At 49.0% G+C, this 18,848-nt stretch overlaps 3 long non-coding RNA genes, 6 other non-coding genes and 3 pseudogenes across 12 annotated transcripts; 6 read left to right on the top strand and 6 right to left on the bottom strand.

The window, feature by feature from the left end:
• Positions 1-741: 741 nt before the first annotated feature.
• LOC138239390 (uncharacterized) lies at positions 742-4,327 on the top strand. Of its 2 annotated transcripts, XR_011189849.1 has the most exons (3): positions 742-821; positions 3,265-3,468; positions 3,966-4,327. It is a non-coding gene; the product is annotated as an uncharacterized lncRNA (long non-coding RNA). The 2 variants fall into 2 exon arrangements; XR_011189844.1 differs by lacking the exon at positions 3,966-4,327 and having other exon boundaries at positions 3,265-3,704.
• On the top strand, positions 1,187-1,350 carry LOC138241407 (U1 spliceosomal RNA). The gene has a single exon (XR_011190636.1). It is a non-coding gene; the product is annotated as a U1 spliceosomal RNA (small nuclear RNA).
• LOC138241767 (5S ribosomal RNA) lies at positions 2,739-2,857 on the bottom strand. Its single transcript, XR_011191046.1, has one exon. It is a non-coding gene; the product is annotated as a 5S ribosomal RNA (ribosomal RNA).
• Positions 4,328-4,338: 11 nt separating the features above from the next.
• Positions 4,339-4,485, bottom strand: LOC138241426 (U1 spliceosomal RNA; annotated as a pseudogene).
• Positions 4,486-6,986: 2,501 nt separating this feature from the next.
• Positions 6,987-10,639, top strand: LOC138239394 (uncharacterized). 2 transcript variants are annotated; one of them, XR_011189854.1, is made up of 3 exons: positions 6,987-7,131; positions 9,577-9,780; positions 10,278-10,639. It is a non-coding gene; the product is annotated as an uncharacterized lncRNA (long non-coding RNA). The 2 variants fall into 2 exon arrangements; XR_011189852.1 differs by lacking the exon at positions 10,278-10,639 and having other exon boundaries at positions 9,577-10,016.
• On the top strand, positions 7,497-7,660 carry LOC138241408 (U1 spliceosomal RNA). The gene has a single exon (XR_011190637.1). It is a non-coding gene; the product is annotated as a U1 spliceosomal RNA (small nuclear RNA).
• Positions 9,051-9,169, bottom strand: LOC138241770 (5S ribosomal RNA). Its single transcript, XR_011191048.1, has one exon. It is a non-coding gene; the product is annotated as a 5S ribosomal RNA (ribosomal RNA).
• Positions 10,640-10,650: 11 nt separating the features above from the next.
• LOC138241428 (U1 spliceosomal RNA) lies at positions 10,651-10,797 on the bottom strand (annotated as a pseudogene).
• Positions 10,798-12,776: 1,979 nt separating this feature from the next.
• Positions 12,777-17,084, top strand: LOC138239397 (uncharacterized). 2 transcript variants are annotated; one of them, XR_011189861.1, is made up of 3 exons: positions 12,777-13,578; positions 16,022-16,225; positions 16,723-17,084. It is a non-coding gene; the product is annotated as an uncharacterized lncRNA (long non-coding RNA). The 2 variants fall into 2 exon arrangements; XR_011189859.1 differs by lacking the exon at positions 16,723-17,084 and having other exon boundaries at positions 16,022-16,461.
• LOC138241410 (U1 spliceosomal RNA) lies at positions 13,944-14,107 on the top strand. Its single transcript, XR_011190639.1, has one exon. It is a non-coding gene; the product is annotated as a U1 spliceosomal RNA (small nuclear RNA).
• LOC138241772 (5S ribosomal RNA) lies at positions 15,496-15,614 on the bottom strand. The gene has a single exon (XR_011191049.1). It is a non-coding gene; the product is annotated as a 5S ribosomal RNA (ribosomal RNA).
• An 11-nt stretch (positions 17,085-17,095) lies between the features above and the next one.
• On the bottom strand, positions 17,096-17,242 carry LOC138241429 (U1 spliceosomal RNA; annotated as a pseudogene).
• Between the last annotated feature and the right edge of the window lie 1,606 nt (positions 17,243-18,848).

Below are 18,848 nucleotides of genomic sequence, written 5' to 3' on the forward strand. Positions count from 1 at the left end.
ATTATTATTATTATTATTAGTGAATTTGGTATATTAACGCTCAAAGCGCTTTACAGTACCCGAGGAGACAAGTGTCATTCGTAATTCGCCACCGACACCGGGTGTTTGTCGCTGCAAAAGACAATTTCGAGGCAGCTAGAAGGTAAAGTCGCATTACCTACAAGATTCCGCAAACCATCGGCGACCCCTGCTGGCCGGGAGAGTAAAGGCTTACAGAACCTGGTATTCCCAGGCGGTCTCCCATCCAAGAACTAACCAGGCCCGACCCTGCTTGGCTTCTGAGATCAGACGGGAAGAAACGATACAAGTGAAGGATTGCTCGGCTCTCGGCACTTGAAAAGACCGACAAATGTCTCGTTCCCGCCGGAGCTGATTGTACCCGCATGTGTGGTGTCGTCCTCTCCCCCCGCCCCGCTGTGTTTGCTGTATTGTCTCTGAAGCCGGCCCCCCCGAGACGAGACGGGCTGTTCCTGTGCCCCAATTAACACTTTACAGGTGCCATTCCCCGGCATTGTGGCCATTGTCGGTGCTCACACGCGATAAGATAAGGCGGAGGAGAGCGGGGCATGCCCAGCGCCAGACATTCAAGGAGGGGGCAGTGCGAGGTGAGGTGAGGTGAGGTGCGACACGACACGCCGGAGCCCCGACGCTGCTAACGCGGAGCACTTGTTGGACTGGCATCGAAAGGACGTGTGCGCACGGAGCGAGCCTTCCCTGCGGCGGAGCGCGGGAACTTTCTCCCCCCCTCCCGCTGCAGGAGTTGTGTGCGCTGCGGCGGTGCCGAGAGAAAAGCACAGAAGGCAGCAGGCTCTGGAGAGCAGGTAAGAGACGGAGCCTTGTGGGCAGGCGAGCAGGCTCGTTTTTTGGGAAATTGCTGAAAAGGTTTGTTCGGTGTGTGGCAGGCGCACGTCGCGAGCTTGCGTGGCGATCTGCCGGCCTGGTGATATGTAAATGAGGCCGAATTGCATCCCGGGACATGCTGCGGATGCGAAATGGCGACTGCAGATGTGTAGGAAACGACGCGCTCGTTTTCTCGCTTTGCCCTCGCTTTTGAGTGTTAGTGTGGCGTGTGAGTGTGCGAAAGAGTGGGCCAAGCAGGAGGCGGTGGCGTGCGGGGCGAGGAGCTGGCCTAGGCTGCGAGTACTGTGCTGTGAGTGCGGGCCGCTTGCAGGGGCCTGTCCAACTCATACTTACCTGGCAGGGGAGATACCTTGATCAAGAAGGAGGTTCACCCAGGGCGAGGCTCGGCCATTGCACTCCGGCTGTGCTGACCCCTGCGAATTCCCCAAATGTGGGAATCTCGACTGCATAATTTCTGGTAGTGGGGGACTGCGTTCGCGCTCTCCCCTGATGTGCTTGGTCCAAAATCAGATGCAACAGTGCGGGCGGCTTTGCCTTCTGCTGGGGAGCTGTGCCGGGTGCCCCTGAAGCGGCTTTCAGAGATGGGGGGTCACTGCAGAAACGCCCCGGGGTTTTTCGCGAGCACCGCCTGACAACGTGGTCCTCCTTTTCATGCCCGCTACAGCCATAACGCTATTTGTATAACCACAAAAAACAATCTTGTGCTTATACACGTTAAATGTTCACCTCGTGACAAGGTACTTCAATTGTGATCTTTCAGCTTGTCTGACCCTGGTGGTCTGGCTGACTTTTGCCTCTTCCGCTCTCTGTCCGGGGACAGTAATCCTTTATTGTTTCTCTCACACTCCATCAGTTTGACTTTGTAGTTCAGTCTGTTGCCCGTGTGTGTGTACCAGTTTGTAGTGCCATGTAACCTGACTACCTTACGTCCTGCACTCATAATATAATATATATATAGAGAGAGAGAGAGATAAATACTGTATATCTTAAGAACAAAATCCAACACCAAAAGCTCTTCATGAGTCGTTATACCCCAGCATTGAAACCGAGTTCTTACCGGAATGCAACACATTGCTAATCCAACCAGAAGATCAAGGTGTGATGGTCAACTTGAAGTGCATGAAGTAAGAGTAAAACGATGTACCCCGAAGCAGGACCACAATTCGAAAGGAGTGGATGCCACTATTTCTCTTATTTTCTTAGTTATAGGTCCATGGAAGCATTTCAAGCTAATTACACTACTCCTCCTGGACATGAATTCCCTTTTCAAAGCGAGTCTTTTTGCTGTAGTTTGCATGGTTTAGGATGCTGATCGAGGTTAGCCTTGATTTGGTCATGGGGGCCTCGGTACTGTATGCTAATGCTAAAGACAGTTCACCAGTTTTCTGATTGTTGGGTTCTGTATCAGTGCAGGAATGTCAAATAGTGAATGGCTGTACCTCTGTTGTATCCGTGCTCAATGAACGAAATCGGTTATAAATGAATGTATATTTGTACGCAAAACGAGTTGTTTATTGACTGACCTTCAATTGCAGATTTAGAGGCAGCTTCGATATTCGTTTTACAGCCGTTTTTTTTCATATGAATCACACGCATGCCATTCAAAGGGCCACTTTAGCGATGAGCAGATTGATCCATGTTTCTTGTGCATCTGAAGGGATGTGAGGGAGCTTCTCTTTCTGAACTGGCATGCCTTAAAAATGGACGACCGTCGCGATACCGTTTGCCAGTCAGTGTTGCTGGATGAAACAAAAGTGGGAAGATTGAAATGTTTGGTCTTTTCGTGAGCACCCCGGGAAATAAATGTCCATAGTCGAGGGTTTTTCCTCCCAAAGCCTACGGCACCAACGGCGACCCCTGCTGGCCGAGAGAGCAAAAGCTTACAGCACCTGGTATTCCCAGGCGGTCTCCCATCCAAGTACTAACCAGGCCCGACCCTGCTTAGCTTCCGAGATCAGACGAGATCGGGCGTGTTCAGGGTGGTGTGGCCGTAAGCGAAAGCAACGGCGCCTGACTCGCTACTTGAAGCTGTGTGTGGCGGGGGCTCCGGGCCCCCCGAGCGGGACTCAAGGATCGTTCGTGTGCAACTCTTTGGAAAGGAGCTGCTTTCCAAATCGCATTGCGTGCCTGGATGTTGGCGACTGTGCGACTGTGCTCCCGTGCTCCCTTCAGTTGCCTGGCCCTGCTCTTGCCCCGCACTGCAGCAGGACAAAGAAACTGCACGGAGGAGCACCAGGCAAGTCTTCACCAGACAAAAACCTCCGGTGCACAGCACACTGCAAACATTTCGGGGCTGTCGCGTGTTTATTTCAGCACATCAAGCGCGCGGCGCCTCCGCCCTCTTGTGGCCTTGCGGCGTCAGAGCAAGAGGCTCCTTCTCGCTGCCCTTCCGCTGTGTTGCAGGGCCCCGAGAGGGAACCCGGAGCGCGCACTGATGGGTGACACCGCCGTGACTCTTTCTCGAGAGAGACGCCCTGGGATTTGGAACGGCCAAGGAGGGTCAGGACACCTCGGTTTGACGCCTCCCCCCGAAGGACGGCGCCTGTTTGTGCAGCAGAGTGTCGCCATCAGGAGGCTGGGGCATAAGAGGGCCACACAGCCCGCAGGGTGAGCGCTCCCTACTGGTCCCAGTCACACCTCTTGCAGGAGCAGCAGCAACCGGAGCTTTCCCGGGGGCCGGCCAGGCTCACACCAGCTGGGCTGCCGGGGGTGAGCCCAGTCGAGAGTCGCAGGGCGAGACCTAGTCACCGGGGACTATCACATAAAACAGTAATAGACTCACTGCTTTCCCAGACTATTCAAACTATTTTGTTTTAAATAGACCATTAAAACATCTGAATCAATGTGGGTTTGAGTGGGTGAATCATGCCGCCGTCAAAACCACATTAGCAGCACTATGTGAAGCCCATGTTACCTGGTCCGAGGACAGATCCGTTCACGTTCCGCTGTAGCATTCATACCGTGCTTCCAAAGGCATCTAGAAAGGAAAGGAAATCTAGAAACAAAGTGATAGAGAAAGAGACGAAAGGGGCAAATGTTCAGAACATGTCTGTAGGGTCATTCATTTCTCCGTCTTAGGGATTCCTTGTGTATTTTTCTTCTAGTACGCTCTGCTGGGTAAGGACTATTCACTGCTCTCGAAGCTGCTGGTCTAAAAGAAGACGAATACATTCTTCAAAACCATCCAAGGCCCTTTGTATCCAACAGAGCATAGATTCTCGCACAAAATGAGCAGGGATGGATTCCGAGCGAGCAGACAAAAAGGGAAGAAGCGAGTTAAGAACTCGAGAGCATAGCGTTATGGCTGAAGCGGGCATGAAAAGGAGGACCACGTTGTCAGGCGATGCTCGCGAAAAAGCCCAGGGCGTTTCTGTAGTAACCCCCATCGCTGAAGCCGCTTCAGCGGCACCCGGCACAGCTCCCCAGCAGAAGGCAAAGCCGCCCGCACTGTTGCATCTGATTTTGGACCAAGCACATCAGGGGAGAGCGCGAACGCAGTCCCCCACTACCAGAAATTATGCAGTCGAGATTCCCACATTTGGGGAATTCGCAGGGGTCAGCACAGCCGGAGTGCAATGGCCGAGCCTCGCCCTGGGTTAACCGATTTTGATTTTTAATAAGTTTATTTTCTTTTCACAAAAAATACAAGGAATCACAAAATAGAAAGCTTTCAATTAATATACGTACTTAAAACAGTATATGTGATCACATTTCATTAAGTTTTTACACGGTAACAGTTACATAGCAACAATTTCTCTTGTTCCGCTGTAAATCCCATTCTTTAAATGCACAGAGGGAGGGAGCAGTCCTCTGAGTACAGACAGACATCCCTCACAACAACTTTCACTCTCTCTGAGAAAACGCAATAGTCAATTCTGGAGCTGCAATTCCTCCCTGACCATCTATATCCTGCTGTTGTAGGATATATCCATCTATATGTGTCTGAGAGTTTAAAGTCTTTAACTAAGTTCTGCAGGGCCAGTGAGCTGGAATCCAATTTTATCGGAGAGCTAGACTGCCTGTCTGTGTGCTCTAAGATACAATTAAAATCCCCTCCCACTATCACGTCTGTGCTACATAACAATAGCGGGAGAGTGCCTTGAGTAGCTCCACCCTTCCTCCCACGTCAGTAGGACAATACACATTGTCCTACTGTGTACACACACCTGAAGAAGGCTCCACGGCCGAAACGTTGTGTTCTCTTTCTTCTTTTTTTCAGCATGGAATAAACCTATTACTTGTTCCTTTGCAGCCTACGCATGCTGACGCAGCTACCCACCTGGACAATACACATTGATTAGCCGCAGGTTAACGGTTCCCCAGTCAACACACAGTCACCTGCCCTCAATTCAATTCAAGACGTTTTATTGGCATGACCAATGACCAGATCAGTGTTGCCAAATCATATATAATCAATATAAGATCTACAGACCTTTACAGGTATTTACAACATAGAGACATCATAATACATTCACAAACGAATATATGGAGCACTATTGAAAGACAGGCCATCTATCACTCCTAGACTGGGAGAGCACTGATAAATTTTGGAAACTGTGGTTCATACCCCAGCTCTCCTTGCTGTTTTTGTCTGCTGAACTGCATGTTGTTCATAAAAAGACAATGCAGGAGCTCAAAGCACGCTGCATTCTTACAAATTCTTTTTATATACTTACTTCTATTTTATTCATTCATACTCTGTCTTGTAGCATTATCTCAAAGATGAACTAAAACAATGCCTAATGAGTAGACGAGCACACTGAATTTAATAGTGTTGTGATGATGTGATAAAATATTTTTGGGGGGATTTGTACACATGGACCATTGCTGTAAATGAGTGCTGGAAAAGGATACAAATACCTGCAGGATAAAAAAAAAACATTATTTTGTAATAAGCATGTACTTTTATGCAGGGTTACGAAGTAGAAGTGAACAGCTAAGTGTTAGTAGGTTAATCACCTGTAGGAGATTTGAAAAGGTAGCTGAGACCAGAAGGGAAGCAGGAAAGTGAACAGTCACCTCTACTGTCTGAATTACAGTCATGGCCTGTTGCCAAATGGTCAGCACCTGATGAATTTGAGTGCGGAGCAAAAAGTTTACAAATTCGAGCTTGTCTTTTGATTTTGATGAAATGTATCCAGTGGACTTTCTCATGATCTGTCTTTGAGGATTTTGAATACTAGCGTCTGGGCTCCTTGTAGTCTGCCCTGTTCAAGACCAAGTAGGGCATCTCATTGGTCTTTGTTGACAAGCAAGGCCTGTGTGGTAACAGGGCAATGCAAATTACGTGATATTGTAAATGAGGAACTACTAGTCCACTGTGCAGTTCTTGCTTCTTTAAGCTCACTGTTTCCCAATTTTTATTTGTAATACTTTTTTATTTTACTGTAATACTGTTTTTATAGCTAGGTGTAAAACTCTTTACTGGGCAAACTTGGGTGTTTGTCCAGTCTTGGATATATATCTGAACCTTTAACTGAGCTTTTTAAACATTTTTTTGGTAATCTCCCAGAACTGGTATCATTATTCACAATTCATTATTATTATTATTATTATTATTAGTGAATTTGGTATATTAACGCTCAAAGCGCTTTACAGTACCCGAGGAGACAAGTGTCATTCGTAATTCGCCACCGACACCGGGTGTTTGTCGCTGCAAAAGACAATTTCGAGGCAGCTAGAAGGTAAAGTCGCATTACCTACAAGATTCCGCAAACCATCGGCGACCCCTGCTGGCCGGGAGAGTAAAGGCTTACAGAACCTGGTATTCCCAGGCGGTCTCCCATCCAAGAACTAACCAGGCCCGACCCTGCTTAGCTTCTGAGATCAGACGGGAAGAAACGATACAAGTCCTCTCCCCCCGCCCCGCTGTGTTTGCTGTATTGTCTCTGAAGCCGGCCCCCCCGAGACGAGACGGGCTGTTCCTGTGCCCCAATTAACACTTTACAGGTGCCATTCCCCGGCATTGTGGCCATTGTCGGTGCTCACACGCGATAAGATAAGGCGGAGGAGAGCGGGGCATGCCCAGCGCCAGACATTCAAGGAGGGGGCAGTGCGAGGTGAGGTGAGGTGGGACTCGACACGCCGGAGCCCCGACGCTGCTAACGCGGAGCACTTGTTGGACCGGCATCGAAAGGACGTGTGCGCACGGAGCGAGCCTTCCCTGCGGCGGAGCGCGGGAACTTTCTCCCCCCCTCCCGCTGCAGGAGTTGTGTGCGCTGCGGCGGTGCCGAGAGAAAAGCACAGAAGGCAGCAGGCTCTGGAGAGCAGGTAAGAGACGGAGCCTTGTGGGCAGGCGAGCAGGCTCGTTTTTTGGGAAATTGCTGAAAAGGTTTGTTCGGTGTGTGGCAGGCGCACGTCGCGAGCTTGCGTGGCGATCTGCCGGCCTGGTGATATGTAAATGAGGCCGAATTGCATCCCGGGACATGCTGCGGATGCGAAATGGCGACTGCAGATGTGTAGGAAACGACGCGCTCGTTTTCTCGCTTTGCCCTCGCTTTTGAGTGTTAGTGTGGCGTGTGAGTGTGCGAAAGAGTGGGCCCAGCAGGAGGCGGTGGCGTGCGGGGCGAGGAGCTGGCCTAGGCTGCGAGTACTGTGCTGTGAGTGCGGGCCGCTTGCAGGGGCCTGTCCAACTCATACTTACCTGGCAGGGGAGATACCTTGATCAAGAAGGAGGTTCACCCAGGGCGAGGCTCGGCCATTGCACTCCGGCTGTGCTGACCCCTGCGAATTCCCCAAATGTGGGAATCTCGACTGCATAATTTCTGGTAGTGGGGGACTGCGTTCGCGCTCTCCCCTGATGTGCTTGGTCCAAAATCAGATGCAACAGTGCGGGCGGCTTTGCCTTCTGCTGGGGAGCTGTGCCGGGTGCCCCTGAAGCGGCTTTCAGAGATGGGGGGTCACTGCAGAAACGCCCCGGGGTTTTTCGCGAGCACCGCCTGACAACGTGGTCCTCCTTTTCATGCCCGCTACAGCCATAACGCTATTTGTATAACCACAAAAAACAATCTTGTGCTTATACACGTTAAATGTTCACCTCGTGACAAGGTACTTCAATTGTGATCTTTCAGCTTGTCTGACCCTGGTGGTCTGGCTGACTTTTGCCTCTTCCGCTCTCTGTCCGGGGACAGTAATCCTTTATTGTTTCTCTCACACTCCATCAGTTTGACTTTGTAGTTCAGTCTGTTGCCCGTGTGTGTGTACCAGTTTGTAGTGCCATGTAACCTGACTACCTTACGTCCTGCACTCATAATATAATATATATATAGAGAGAGAGAGAGAGATAAATACTGTATATCTTAAGAACAAAATCCAACACCAAAAGCTCTTCATGAGTCGTTATACCCCAGCATTGAAACCGAGTTCTTACCGGAATGCAACACATTGCTAATCCAACCAGAAGATCAAGGTGTGATGGTCAACTTGAAGTGCATGAAGTAAGAGTAAAACGATGTACCCCGAAGCAGGACCACAATTCGAAAGGAGTGGATGCCACTATTTCTCTTATTTTCTTAGTTATAGGTCCATGGAAGCATTTCAAGCTAATTACACTACTCCTCCTGGACATGAATTCCCTTTTCAAAGCGAGTCTTTTTGCTGTAGTTTGCATGGTTTAGGATGCTGATCGAGGTTAGCCTTGATTTGGTCATGGGGGCCTCGGTACTGTATGCTAATGCTAAAGACAGTTCACCAGTTTTCTGATTGTTGGGTTCTGTATCAGTGCAGGAATGTCAAATAGTGAATGGCTGTACCTCTGTTGTATCCGTGCTCAATGAACGAAATCGGTTATAAATGAATGTATATTTGTACGCAAAACGAGTTGTTTATTGACTGACCTTCAATTGCAGATTTAGAGGCAGCTTCGATATTCGTTTTACAGCCGTTTTTTTTCATATGAATCACACGCATGCCATTCAAAGGGCCACTTTAGCGATGAGCAGATTGATCCATGTTTCTTGTGCATCTGAAGGGATGTGAGGGAGCTTCTCTTTCTGAACTGGCATGCCTTAAAAATGGACGACCGTCGCGATACCGTTTGCCAGTCAGTGTTGCTGGATGAAACAAAAGTGGGAAGATTGAAATGTTTGGTCTTTTCGTGAGCACCCCGGGAAATAAATGTCCATAGTCGAGGGTTTTTCCTCCCAAAGCCTACGGCACCAACGGCGACCCCTGCTGGCCGAGAGAGCAAAAGCTTACAGCACCTGGTATTCCCAGGCGGTCTCCCATCCAAGTACTAACCAGGCCCGACCCTGCTTAGCTTCCGAGATCAGACGAGATCGGGCGTGTTCAGGGTGGTGTGGCCGTAAGCGAAAGCAACGGCGCCTGACTCGCTACTTGAAGCTGTGTGTGGCGGGGGCTCCGGGCCCCCCGAGCGGGACTCAAGGATCGTTCGTGTGCAACTCTTTGGAAAGGAGCTGCTTTCCAAATCGCATTGCGTGCCTGGATGTTGGCGACTGTGCGACTGTGCTCCCGTGCTCCCTTCAGTTGCCTGGCCCTGCTCTTGCCCCGCACTGCAGCAGGACAAAGAAACTGCACGGAGGAGCACCAGGCAAGTCTTCACCAGACAAAAACCTCCGGTGCACAGCACACTGCAAACATTTCGGGGCTGTCGCGTGTTTATTTCAGCACATCAAGCGCGCGGCGCCTCCGCCCTCTTGTGGCCTTGCGGCGTCAGAGCAAGAGGCTCCTTCTCGCTGCCCTTCCGCTGTGTTGCAGGGCCCCGAGAGGGAACCCGGAGCGCGCACTGATGGGTGACACCGCCGTGACTCTTTCTCGAGAGAGACGCCCTGGGATTTGGAACGGCCAAGGAGGGTCAGGACACCTCGGTTTGACGCCTCCCCCCGAAGGACGGCGCCTGTTTGTGCAGCAGAGTGTCGCCATCAGGAGGCTGGGGCATAAGAGGGCCACACAGCCCGCAGGGTGAGCGCTCCCTACTGGTCCCAGTCACACCTCTTGCAGGAGCAGCAGCAACCGGAGCTTTCCCGGGGGCCGGCCAGGCTCACACCAGCTGGGCTGCCGGGGGTGAGCCCAGTCGAGAGTCGCAGGGCGAGACCTAGTCACCGGGGACTATCACATAAAACAGTAATAGACTCACTGCTTTCCCAGACTATTCAAACTATTTTGTTTTAAATAGACCATTAAAACATCTGAATCAATGTGGGTTTGAGTGGGTGAATCATGCCGCCGTCAAAACCACATTAGCAGCACTATGTGAAGCCCATGTTACCTGGTCCGAGGACAGATCCGTTCACGTTCCGCTGTAGCATTCATACCGTGCTTCCAAAGGCATCTAGAAAGGAAAGGAAATCTAGAAACAAAGTGATAGAGAAAGAGACGAAAGGGGCAAATGTTCAGAACATGTCTGTAGGGTCATTCATTTCTCCGTCTTAGGGATTCCTTGTGTATTTTTCTTCTAGTACGCTCTGCTGGGTAAGGACTATTCACTGCTCTCGAAGCTGCTGGTCTAAAAGAAGACGAATACATTCTTCAAAACCATCCAAGGCCCTTTGTATCCAACAGAGCATAGATTCTCGCACAAAATGAGCAGGGATGGATTCCGAGCGAGCAGACAAAAAGGGAAGAAGCGAGTTAAGAACTCGAGAGCATAGCGTTATGGCTGAAGCGGGCATGAAAAGGAGGACCACGTTGTCAGGCGATGCTCGCGAAAAAGCCCAGGGCGTTTCTGTAGTAACCCCCATCGCTGAAGCCGCTTCAGCGGCACCCGGCACAGCTCCCCAGCAGAAGGCAAAGCCGCCCGCACTGTTGCATCTGATTTTGGACCAAGCACATCAGGGGAGAGCGCGAACGCAGTCCCCCACTACCAGAAATTATGCAGTCGAGATTCCCACATTTGGGGAATTCGCAGGGGTCAGCACAGCCGGAGTGCAATGGCCGAGCCTCGCCCTGGGTTAACCGATTTTGATTTTTAATAAGTTTATTTTCTTTTCACAAAAAATACAAGGAATCACAAAATAGAAAGCTTTCAATTAATATACGTACTTAAAACAGTATATGTGATCACATTTCATTAAGTTTTTACACGGTAACAGTTACATAGCAACAATTTCTCTTGTTCCGCTGTAAATCCCATTCTTTAAATGCACAGAGGGAGGGAGCAGTCCTCTGAGTACAGACAGACATCCCTCACAACAACTTTCACTCTCTCTGAGAAAACGCAATAGTCAATTCTGGAGCTGCAATTCCTCCCTGACCATCTATATCCTGCTGTTGTAGGATATATCCATCTATATGTGTCTGAGAGTTTAAAGTCTTTAACTAAGTTCTGCAGGGCCAGTGAGCTGGAATCCAATTTTATCGGAGAGCTAGACTGCCTGTCTGTGTGCTCTAAGATACAATTAAAATCCCCTCCCACTATCACGTCTGTGCTACATAACAATAGCGGGAGAGTGCCTTGAGTAGCTCCACCCTTCCTCCCACGTCAGTAGGACAATACACATTGTCCTACTGTGTACACACACCTGAAGAAGGCTCCACGGCCGAAACGTTGTGTTCTCTTTCTTCTTTTTTTCAGCATGGAATAAACCTATTACTTGTTCCTTTGCAGCCTACGCATGCTGACGCAGCTACCCACCTGGACAATACACATTGATTAGCCGCAGGTTAACGGTTCCCCAGTCAACACACAGTCACCTGCCCTCAATTCAATTCAAGACGTTTTATTGGCATGACCAATGACCAGATCAGTGTTGCCAAATCATATATAATCAATATAAGATCTACAGACCTTTACAGGTATTTACAACATAGAGACATCATAATACATTCACAAACGAATATATGGAGCACTATTGAAAGACAGGCCATCTATCACTCCTAGACTGGGAGAGCACTGATAAATTTTGGAAACTGTGGTTCATACCCCAGCTCTCCTTGCTGTTTTTGTCTGCTGAACTGCATGTTGTTCATAAAAAGACAATGCAGGAGCTCAAAGCACGCTGCATTCTTACAAATTCTTTTTATATACTTACTTCTATTTTATTCATTCATACTCTGTCTTGTAGCATTATCTCAAAGATGAACTAAAACAATGCCTAATGAGTAGACGAGCACACTGAATTTAATAGTGTTGTGATGATGTGATAAAATATTTTTGGGGGGATTTGTACACATGGACCATTGCTGTAAATGAGTGCTGGAAAAGGATACAAATACCTGCAGGATAAAAAAAAAACATTATTTTGTAATAAGCATGTACTTTTATGCAGGGTTACGAAGTAGAAGTGAACAGCTAAGTGTTAGTAGGTTAATCACCTGTAGGAGATTTGAAAAGGTAGCTGAGACCAGAAGGGAAGCAGGAAAGTGAACAGTCACCTCTACTGTCTGAATTACAGTCATGGCCTGTTGCCAAATGGTCAGCACCTGATGAATTTGAGTGCGGAGCAAAAAGTTTACAAATTCGAGCTTGTCTTTTGATTTTGATGAAATGTATCCAGTGGACTTTCTCATGATCTGTCTTTGAGGATTTTGAATACTAGCGTCTGGGCTCCTTGTAGTCTGCCCTGTTCAAGACCAAGTAGGTTCAGGTATTTCAGTCAGTCAGATTCCATTGATCCCTGGAATGCATCTCATTGGTCTTTGTTGACAAGCAAGGCCTGTGTGGTAACAGGGCAATGCAAATTACGTGATATTGTAAATGAGGAACTACTAGTCCACTGTGCAGTTCTTGCTTCTTTAAGCTCACTGTTTCCCAATTTTTATTTGTAATACTTTTTTATTTTACTGTAATACTGTTTTTATAGCTAGGTGTAAAACTCTTTACTGGGCAAACTTGGGTGTTTGTCCAGTCTTGGATATATATCTGAACCTTTAACTGAGCTTTTTAAACATTTTTTTGGTAATCTCCCAGAACTGGTATCATTATTCACAATTCATTATTATTATTATTATTATTATTAGTGAATTTGGTATATTAACGCTCAAAGCGCTTTACAGTACCCGAGGAGACAAGTGTCATTCGTAATTCGCCACCGACACCGGGTGTTTGTCGCTGCAAAAGACAATTTCGAGGCAGCTAGAAGGTAAAGTCGCATTACCTACAAGATTCCGCAAACCATCGGCGACCCCTGCTGGCCGGGAGAGTAAAGGCTTACAGAACCTGGTATTCCCAGGCGGTCTCCCATCCAAGAACTAACCAGGCCCGACCCTGCTTAGCTTCTGAGATCAGACGGGAAGAAACGATACAAGTGAAGGATTGCTCGGCTCTCGGCACTTGAAAAGACCGACAAATGTCTCGTTCCCGCCGGAGCTGATTGTACCCGCATGTGTGGTGTCGTCCTCTCCCCCCGCCCCGCTGTGTTTGCTGTATTGTCTCTGAAGCCGGCCCCCCCGAGACGAGACGGGCTGTTCCTGTGCCCCAATTAACACTTTACAGGTGCCATTCCCCGGCATTGTGGCCATTGTCGGTGCTCACACGCGATAAGATAAGGCGGAGGAGAGCGGGGCATGCCCAGCGCCAGACATTCAAGGAGGGGGCAGTGCGAGGTGAGGTGAGGTGAGGTGCGACACGACACGCCGGAGCCCCGACGCTGCTAACGCGGAGCACTTGTTGGACCGGCATCGAAAGGACGTGTGCGCACGGAGCGAGCCTTCCCTGCGGCGGAGCGCGGGAACTTTCTCCCCCCCTCCCGCTGCAGGAGTTGTGTGCGCTGCGGCGGTGCCGAGAGAAAAGCACAGAAGGCAGCAGGCTCTGGAGAGCAGGTAAGAGACGGAGCCTTGTGGGCAGGCGAGCAGGCTCGTTTTTTGGGAAATTGCTGAAAAGGTTTGTTCGGTGTGTGGCAGGCGCACGTCGCGAGCTTGCGTGGCGATCTGCCGGCCTGGTGATATGTAAATGAGGCCGAATTGCATCCCGGGACATGCTGCGGATGCGAAATGGCGACTGCAGATGTGTAGGAAACGACGCGCTCGTTTTCTCGCTTTGCCCTCGCTTTTGAGTGTTAGTGTGGCGTGTGAGTGTGCGAAAGAGTGGGCCCAGCAGGAGGCGGTGGCGTGCGGGGCGAGGAGCTGGCCTAGGCTGCGAGTACTGTGCTGTGAGTGCGGGCCGCTTGCAGGGGCCTGTCCAACTCATACTTACCTGGCAGGGGAGATACCTTGATCAAGAAGGAGGTTCACCCAGGGCGAGGCTCGGCCATTGCACTCCGGCTGTGCTGACCCCTGCGAATTCCCCAAATGTGGGAATCTCGACTACATAATTTCTGGTAGTGGGGGACTGCGTTCGCGCTCTCCCCTGATGTGCTTGGTCCAAAATCAGATGCAACAGTGCGGGCGGCTTTGCCTTCTGCTGGGGAGCTGTGCCGGGTGCCCCTGAAGCGGCTTTCAGAGATGGGGGGTCACTGCAGAAACGCCCCGGGGTTTTTCGCGAGCACCGCCTGACAACGTGGTCCTCCTTTTCATGCCCGCTACAGCCATAACGCTATTTGTATAACCACAAAAAACAATCTTGTGCTTATACACGTTAAATGTTCACCTCGTGACAAGGTACTTCAATTGTGATCTTTCAGCTTGTCTGACCCTGGTGGTCTGGCTGACTTTTGCCTCTTCCGCTCTCTGTCCGGGGACAGTAATCCTTTATTGTTTCTCTCACACTCCATCAGTTTGACTTTGTAGTTCAGTCTGTTGCCCGTGTGTGTGTACCAGTTTGTAGTGCCATGTAACCTGACTACCTTACGTCCTGCACTCATAATATAATATATATATATAGAGAGAGAGAGATAAATACTGTATATCTTAAGAACAAAATCCAACACCAAAAGCTCTTCATGAGTCGTTATACCCCAGCATTGAAACCGAGTTCTTACCGGAATGCAACACATTGCTAATCCAACCAGAAGATCAAGGTGTGATGGTCAACTTGAAGTGCATGAAGTAAGAGTAAAACGATGTACCCCGAAGCAGGACCACAATTCGAAAGGAGTGGATGCCACTATTTCTCTTATTTTCTTAGTTATAGGTCCATGGAAGCATTTCAAGCTAATTACACTACTCCTCCTGGACATGAATTCCCTTTTCAAAGCGAGTCTTTTTGCTGTAGTTTGCATGGTTTAGGATGCTGATCGAGGTTAGCCTTGATTTGGTCATGGGGGCCTCGGTACTGTATGCTAATGCTAAAGACAGTTCACCAGTTTTCTGATTGTTGGGTTCTGTATCAGTGCAGGAATGTCAAATAGTGAATGGCTGTACCTCTGTTGTATCCGTGCTCAATGAACGAAATCGGTTATAAATGAATGTATATTTGTACGCAAAACGAGTTGTTTATTGACTGACCTTCAATTGCAGATTTAGAGGCAGCTTCGATATTCGTTTTACAGCCGTTTTTTTTCATATGAATCACACGCATGCCATTCAAAGGGCCACTTTAGCGATGAGCAGATTGATCCATGTTTCTTGTGCATCTGAAGGGATGTGAGGGAGCTTCTCTTTCTGAACTGGCATGCCTTAAAAATGGACGACCGTCGCGATACCGTTTGCCAGTCAGTGTTGCTGGATGAAACAAAAGTGGGAAGATTGAAATGTTTGGTCTTTTCGTGAGCACCCCGGGAAATAAATGTCCATAGTCGAGGGTTTTTCCTCCCAAAGCCTACGGCACCAACGGCGACCCCTGCTGGCCGAGAGAGCAAAAGCTTACAGCACCTGGTATTCCCAGGCGGTCTCCCATCCAAGTACTAACCAGGCCCGACCCTGCTTAGCTTCCGAGATCAGACGAGATCGGGCGTGTTCAGGGTGGTGTGGCCGTAAGCGAAAGCAACGGCGCCTGACTCGCTACTTGAAGCTGTGTGTGGCGGGGGCTCCGGGCCCCCCGAGCGGGACTCAAGGATCGTTCGTGTGCAACTCTTTGGAAAGGAGCTGCTTTCCAAATCGCATTGCGTGCCTGGATGTTGGCGACTGTGCGACTGTGCTCCCGTGCTCCCTTCAGTTGCCTGGCCCTGCTCTTGCCCCGCACTGCAGCAGGACAAAGAAACTGCACGGAGGAGCACCAGGCAAGTCTTCACCAGACAAAAACCTCCGGTGCACAGCACACTGCAAACATTTCGGGGCTGTCGCGTGTTTATTTCAGCACATCAAGCGCGCGGCGCCTCCGCCCTCTTGTGGCCTTGCGGCGTCAGAGCAAGAGGCTCCTTCTCGCTGCCCTTCCGCTGTGTTGCAGGGCCCCGAGAGGGAACCCGGAGCGCGCACTGATGGGTGACACCGCCGTGACTCTTTCTCGAGAGAGACGCCCTGGGATTTGGAACGGCCAAGGAGGGTCAGGACACCTCGGTTTGACGCCTCCCCCCGAAGGACGGCGCCTGTTTGTGCAGCAGAGTGTCGCCATCAGGAGGCTGGGGCATAAGAGGGCCACACAGCCCGCAGGGTGAGCGCTCCCTACTGGTCCCAGTCACACCTCTTGCAGGAGCAGCAGCAACCGGAGCTTTCCCGGGGGCCGGCCAGGCTCACACCAGCTGGGCTGCCGGGGGTGAGCCCAGTCGAGAGTCGCAGGGCGAGACCTAGTCACCGGGGACTATCACATAAAACAGTAATAGACTCACTGCTTTCCCAGACTATTCAAACTATTTTGTTTTAAATAGACCATTAAAACATCTGAATCAATGTGGGTTTGAGTGGGTGAATCATGCCGCCGTCAAAACCACATTAGCAGCACTATGTGAAGCCCATGTTACCTGGTCCGAGGACAGATCCGTTCACGTTCCGCTGTAGCATTCATACCGTGCTTCCAAAGGCATCTAGAAAGGAAAGGAAATCTAGAAACAAAGTGATAGAGAAAGAGACGAAAGGGGCAAATGTTCAGAACATGTCTGTAGGGTCATTCATTTCTCCGTCTTAGGGATTCCTTGTGTATTTTTCTTCTAGTACGCTCTGCTGGGTAAGGACTATTCACTGCTCTCGAAGCTGCTGGTCTAAAAGAAGACGAATACATTCTTCAAAACCATCCAAGGCCCTTTGTATCCAACAGAGCATAGATTCTCGCACAAAATGAGCAGGGATGGATTCCGAGCGAGCAGACAAAAAGGGAAGAAGCGAGTTAAGAACTCGAGAGCATAGCGTTATGGCTGAAGCGGGCATGAAAAGGAGGACCACGTTGTCAGGCGATGCTCGCGAAAAAGCCCAGGGCGTTTCTGTAGTAACCCCCATCGCTGAAGCCGCTTCAGCGGCACCCGGCACAGCTCCCCAGCAGAAGGCAAAGCCGCCCGCACTGTTGCATCTGATTTTGGACCAAGCACATCAGGGGAGAGCGCGAACGCAGTCCCCCACTACCAGAAATTATGCAGTCGAGATTCCCACATTTGGGGAATTCGCAGGGGTCAGCACAGCCGGAGTGCAATGGCCGAGCCTCGCCCTGGGTTAACCGATTTTGATTTTTAATAAGTTTATTTTCTTTTCACAAAAAATACAAGGAATCACAAAATAGAAAGCTTTCAATTAATATACGTACTTAAAACAGTATATGTGATCACATTTCATTAAGTTTTTACACGGTAACAGTTACATAGCAACAATTTCTCTTGTTCCGCTGTAAATCCCATTCTTTAAATGCACAGAGGGAGGGAGCAGTCCTCTGAGTACAGACAGACATCCCTCACAACAACTTTCACTCTCTCTGAGAAAACGCAATAGTCAATTCTGGAGCTGCAATTCCTCCCTGACCATCTATATCCTGCTGTTGTAGGATATATCCATCTATATGTGTCTGAGAGTTTAAAGTCTTTAACTAAGTTCTGCAGGGCCAGTGAGCTGGAATCCAATTTTATCGGAGAGCTAGACTGCCTGTCTGTGTGCTCTAAGATACAATTAAAATCCCCTCCCACTATCACGTCTGTGCTACATAACAATAGCGGGAGAGTGCCTTGAGTAGCTCCACCCTTCCTCCCACGTCAGTAGGACAATACACATTGTCCTACTGTGTACACACACCTGAAGAAGGCTCCACGGCCGAAACGTTGTGTTCTCTTTCTTCTTTTTTTCAGCATGGAATAAACCTATTACTTGTTCCTTTGCAGCCTACGCATGCTGACGCAGCTACCCACCTGGACAATACACATTGATTAGCCGCAGGTTAACGGTTCCCCAGTCAACACACAGTCACCTGCCCTCAATTCAATTCAAGACGTTTTATTGGCATGACCAATGACCAGATCAGTGTTGCCAAATCATATATAATCAATATAAGATCTACAGACCTTTACAGGTATTTACAACATAGAGACATCATAATACATTCACAAACGAATATATGGAGCACTATTGAAAGACAGGCCATCTATCACTCCTAGACTGGGAGAGCACTGATAAATTTTGGAAACTGTGGTTCATACCCCAGCTCTCCTTGCTGTTTTTGTCTGCTGAACTGCATGTTGTTCATAAAAAGACAATGCAGGAGCTCAAAGCACGCTGCATTCTTACAAATTCTTTTTATATACTTACTTCTATTTTATTCATTCATACTCTGTCTTGTAGCATTATCTCAAAGATGAACTAAAACAATGCCTAATGAGTAGACGAGCACACTGAATTTAATAGTGTTGTGATGATGTGATAAAATATTTTTGGGGGGATTTGTACACATGGACCATTGCTGTAAATGAGTGCTGGAAAAGGATACAAATACCTGCAGGATAAAAAAAAAACATTATTTTGTAATAAGCATGTACTTTTATGCAGGGTTACGAAGTAGAAGTGAACAGCTAAGTGTTAGTAGGTTAATCACCTGTAGGAGATTTGAAAAGGTAGCTGAGACCAGAAGGGAAGCAGGAAAGTGAACAGTCACCTCTACTGTCTGAATTACAGTCATGGCCTGTTGCCAAATGGTCAGCACCTGATGAATTTGAGTGCGGAGCAAAAAGTTTACAAATTCGAGCTTGTCTTTTGATTTTGATGAAATGTATCCAGTGGACTTTCTCATGATCTGTCTTTGAGGATTTTGAATACTAGCGTCTGGGCTCCTTGTAGTCTGCCCTGTTCAAGACCAAGTAGGTTCA

Source organism: Lepisosteus oculatus, chromosome 1, assembly GCF_040954835.1.
Source record: "Lepisosteus oculatus isolate fLepOcu1 chromosome 1, fLepOcu1.hap2, whole genome shotgun sequence".
NCBI classification, from domain to species: domain Eukaryota; kingdom Metazoa; phylum Chordata; class Actinopteri; order Semionotiformes; family Lepisosteidae; genus Lepisosteus; species Lepisosteus oculatus.